General features: G+C 36.5%; 1 pseudogene; it reads left to right on the top strand.

Moving 5' to 3' along the window:
• The first annotated feature begins 3,788 nt into the window (after window positions 1-3,788).
• Window positions 3,789-4,367, top strand: LOC148109566 (mitochondrial fission 1 protein pseudogene; annotated as a pseudogene).
• The last annotated feature ends 1,007 nt before the right edge of the window (window positions 4,368-5,374 follow it).

Here is a 5,374-nt window from a genome sequence, read left to right as displayed (position 1 = left end):
TTACATGCATCTATGTATTGATGAATCCTAAATTTATATTTCTAAGCAAGGCATCTTAGACTCTCTAGAGTTACATACCCAACTGACTACTTGAAAATTTTACATGCGTGTCTAGTAGGCTTCTAAAACTTTTCTAAAAAAGTTATTTTACCCTCCATTACTCTCCCATCAGTTCTGTTCTTCTTGATTATTTTGCATGGCTACTCCCTCATTCAATTAAAAAAGATATATTTCTCTTCCCTTTTTTCTCAAAAATATCCTCCAGTTAATGCTGTTGGACTTACATAAAGAATATATCTACTTTCCAACATTTCTGTTGCTACCACTCCGTTTCAAGACACCAATATGTCTCTCATAGTTTTTTTGGTGGCTCCTAATTGTCTCTGGATTCCATCTTTATTCTTCTTTGGTCTATTATCAACATAGCAGTTGAATTCATTCTATTAAAATGTAAGTTAGGTCATGTTATTTCCCTGCTTACAATTTAGTTATTTCCTTTCTCGTCCAGAGAAAATCCAGTTCTTCTGTTGTCCTCTAAGACACTGCATGAATTAGTTCTATTGCTTTTGGACATATTTCCTAACACTTTATCCTTCTACACTTGCCTCCTCCCTATTTCTGGCAACCTGCAAGCTGCTTCTCCAGAGCCTTCACACTTGCTATTCCCAGGTATCAATAGGGCTTATTCCACCACTTTCTTAAATGCTTACACTCAAAGATCATTTTCTCAGTGAAAGCTTCCATGGCCATGATGGCAATAATTTCAGCCGCTCCTTGCAGATATCACATAACATCATACAAAACTTCATGTTTTTCTCCTTGACGCTTGTCATACACGAGCTTTCTATTTTACGTATGCAATATATACCTTTTTGTCACTAGAATATAAACTGAATGTGTAAGGATTTTTGCCCAGTTTATGGCTAGATCTCAAGAATAGAAAAAACCCAAACAAAACAGCAGCTGGTACATAACGGTGCCCTGACAATATTATTTATGTGAATTAAGACATCTTATTCTGTAGCCCAATATAGCATTTTCAATACTTCATGATTAAGGTCTCCTTTATAACCTTAACACGTCTTTTCCACATAGATGTTCATGGTGGGCACTTTATATTCTTCACATTACCACAGAAAGGTGATCAAGTGTGCTTTTGCATCACAACATAAACGAACAGAGGCATACTCTGCTCCTTGCAAATAACAGGCCTGAAGTTTTGAGTGATCGTGTGTATTTGGGTTGAATTATTAGGAAGCACATTGTGGCCACACGTTTAAGTAAGCCAAGTTCTGGATCTTCATTTATTAATATATCAATACTAAAACTCTTAATTCTATTGATACCTGTTTTTGTTTCACTCTGCTTTAAACTCAGAAGGTGAAGATAGATGAATGCTTAATAATGAACCTGGAAAAAAATAAAACATTGAGAAATAATTGAGTGGCATTTCCTGTGTAAACTAGCATGTACTGCATCACCAAGGGGATGGCTTAAATTTTTAGTGCTTTTATAAATTTGATCTTGCATTTTTATTGCAATGGTTTGTAACTATATTGAGACTGGATTTTCACTACTGTGGATCAAATGTGTGGGCTTAGAAAATACAAGTCCAGATAGGCCTCTCTAGTTTAATTTGATATTATCCATGAATATGTCTTTTTAAATAAGTAATGTTCTATATAGAACATTCTGCTGTATGTTTTGTGCCAGGCAAAAATAGGTAGTGTTAGAACAAGTGCTTGAGATTCTGTTCCTATATAGAATATTTTAATCTAAAATTAGGGAAGAAATGGTAGGAGAATTTTGGAATTATGTGCTTGTCCTTAGCCCGCAACTCTACTTGTGACCACTACTGTATCAGAGAGACACAGGAAGGATTTCCCAATAGAAAAGCCATTAATTTTATGATATATCATTTACTTTAAACAAAGATTATGCTGTTTTTAGGGCTCAAGATTAAAAAAAATAATTGTTCAACCCCAAAGTTTAAGTCAAGTCCTTCAATTAAAAGACCAATGCTCTGATTTTGCCCAGAAAAATCAATGTTGATTTTAAAAACATATTTCTTCCTTAATACTCAAACAGGAGCAGTTAAAACCTGTTTTTTCTCAAAAAGGGATTTTATTTATTACCCCTCTTTAATTTTATCAGTAGTAAATCTATCTTCTGTGGAGTGCCAGCCCCGTAGATAAATGAATGGTTTCTGGGTATGTTAAAGTAAAGACATATGTTACATATAACCTTTTGTATCTGCACTTCCTTGGCTGGTTGAACATTCCCTAGCTTGATTATAATAGAGAAAAAACCCAAAGGATTATGCATATATTTCTCCATCTTCAAGATTATAAAGAATATTATCATTTTCTACTGTTTTCTAAGATGTAAGTCTTTGGACCTGGTCAGCCCTGACATGCTATCCAGTATTTGGGAAAGCAAGCATAGTACAGCAGTCCTAAAACAAGTTTGGTGGCTGAGGAACACTGGCTTACAGAATGTCCGTAATCAGTTCTACAAAGCTTTAAAGCTGTTCCTAATAAAAAGCTTCACGAAGTTTGGAAAACAGATCATGTTTCCAACAAGCTGAGATTCGTTTTTAAGATCTTTATCAGGATGTGCTCTGGGAGATGGGATAAATGGAAACCCATGAGGGACTATGCAGTAGGAGCAGATAAGGAATAAGTATGGGGGAAAAATACTCTAAGATAATCAACCAACCAAAAGTCCTTGATTAATTACATTGGTATTCCTGCTCTACTTATTCTCCACAGTTGTTGTTAAAGCTAGTAATAATCCTCTTGGTTTAGGTACAATAAAGCAAGGCTACTTTCTTTTCACGCAATCTCAATAGTTAGATAAATTCCATTAACCCAAGGGATGCATCAACTCCTTAAACAAAGACTTTTCAAGGCACAATCCTATTGTAAAAATGTCCAAGAAGCCTTTTCATATAACATTTAAAGGCAGACTATATTACTTCACATTTCCTTGTGGATTTTAAAATGTATCTCCAATTCCAGCCATAACCATTATTATCATTAGTGCACAACTATTAAGGGGTTACTATGTGTTAAGTATTATAGTTTACAGAGTCATTTGACTTTCCCTCATTACAGAAAAAAAAGTTGCATTTTAAAACAAGTCCTTGATCTTCAACTTTCTTTCAGTTCACTTTCCAGGCAGTTCCACATCATACTGTCTCTACTTAGAACTTGCAATTTTTCCCTGTTATCTCTTCTTGACAGTTCCTCGTGTATTATAGCTCCATGGAGATGTTTCATATTTTATTCTAACTCCTGTCATTTGCTTGACACAGCACTTCTAAATAAAAAAAAATGTACACTGCATATTACTGTTTCTCATAGGAAAGTTTTTGGCATTTTGTGTGAGATGTTATTCTTTATATAGGAATGCCCCTCTTATTATAAAACGATTACTGTTCCTGACCCTGTCCTCAAAATTTTATTACATATACTTGCAAGAATAGAACAGAAATGTTTCCATTCTTTCACAAATGCCCTTTAAGAGAGTGATGCCATCCTTGCTTGAGAACCACTGCATCTAAACAAACTAAACATTCTCCAAAATTCAAGCATTACTATTTAACAGATGTTGGAGACAATAATTCTACTAACATATTAGAAAAATGCCTGTTATATTTTGCAGTAAATACATATGTTGTTGGGTTGAATTCTGACTCAGCTGACATCCCCAAATTGAAAACTCTTGAGTCATGGAGACGGCAGCATGGTAGCAACCGAGGTGTGAGAATTGTGGGGACAGTGGCCATGGACAGTTCAGCTGTGCTGAACAAGCTGGTGTCTGTGGATGGCCTGCTGAAGTTTGAGAAGACATTTCAGTCTGAGAAGGCAGCAGGCTCCATGTCCAAGAGCATGCAGTCTGAGTGTGCCTGGTGCGAATTAAGTACAAGGACATCCACGAAGGCACTGCACTAGAGGAACAGCGGGATTAGGTCTTCTACCTGACTCTGGGGAACTACCTGCTCAAAGAATAGAAGTCACTCAAGTATGTGCGGGGGCTGCTGCAGATACAGTTCCAGAACACAGCTGCAGACACAGCTCCAGGCCAAGGAGCTAGAATGGCTCATTGACAAGGCCATGAAGAAAGATGGACAACTGGGCATGGCCATTGCTGGAGGCATGACCCAGGATGGGACGGGCCTGGCTGGACTCATCGGACTTGCTGTATCCAAGTGCAAATCCCGAATGAGCCTGTGCCTCCTCCTCTGCCCAGGGATATGGACAAGCCCATGGAGAACACTTGGAGATGACAAACTACGAGATATTCAGTGTAGTTCACTACGATGCGAATGTTATCAAACATTTTTTGTTGAAAGAATTCTTTAAATATAAAAGGCAGTTCTGCAGCCCCTGTCAAAGTTGCCTGATTCTGTAGCCCGGCTCTTTTCTGGAGGCGTAGATAGCAACATGTACACGCAGGGATTATAGCTATACGGCATTAGGTAAATTTGACCTTATATTTTTCAGTGTGTCTTCTAAGTTATCCACAATAAGCATCATTATGTAAATTGAGAAAAATCATTAGACACTGTTTGCCTATTATTTAAGAAATTTCTATCTTTCTCTCAATGATACAGGAAATTCTGAGGTTTTTAAAGAAGACCACAAAGAGAGCAAGCCTAGAAGTGAAAATTGCCATGATTATCCACATGAAGTAACTACGCCAGATAAGTAACTAATGCCAATCTGTTTTCTAACACTCAAAACTGACTTCTCAAATTATGATACAATGATGTGTTCATTTTAATTATCTAATTTTAAAAGTTGCTATTGCTTAAAATGCTTAAATGTACAGATTTACGTACAAATATTGGTGCTGTAGCTTGCTTACTGATGTGGTATTTAAAATGTTAACTTTTATATTCTTTAGTTTTCTGGTTTTTTTAGGGACACAAGATACCTTCAAATGTTGTAACAAGGATTAAATAAGAAACTATTAGATATGATAGAAATAGAAATAAAAACTTAGGAAGTAAAGCCTGGAATATTAGTGTTCAAAAATTGTAGATATAATTATGAAGTTTTGTTTTTTTTTAAGATTTTATTTATTTGAGAGACAAAGAGAACACACACATGCGGTAGGGGGGTGGCAGAGGGAGAGGCAGACTCCCCGCTGAGCAGGGGAGACTGACAAGGGGCTCCATCCCAGGACCCTGGGATCATGACCTGAGCCACCCAGGTGTCCCTGAGGTTGTTTTGATAATTTAGAAATCTTCTAAAATGTTTTAATTTCATAACTATTTATGTAACTACTTCTAGAATAATGGAACTCCAAAAAATTTGCAAAATACAAACCCACATTCTCCTGAACCTAGAAGTCTAAGGCTTTCTCC

This window comes from Ursus americanus, chromosome 8 (genome assembly GCF_024610735.1).
Source record: "Ursus americanus isolate L20-20 chromosome 8, mUrsAme1.1.p, whole genome shotgun sequence".
NCBI classification, from domain to species: Eukaryota; Metazoa; Chordata; class Mammalia; order Carnivora; family Ursidae; genus Ursus; species Ursus americanus.
This window is presented reverse-complemented; position numbering and strand designations above follow the sequence as displayed.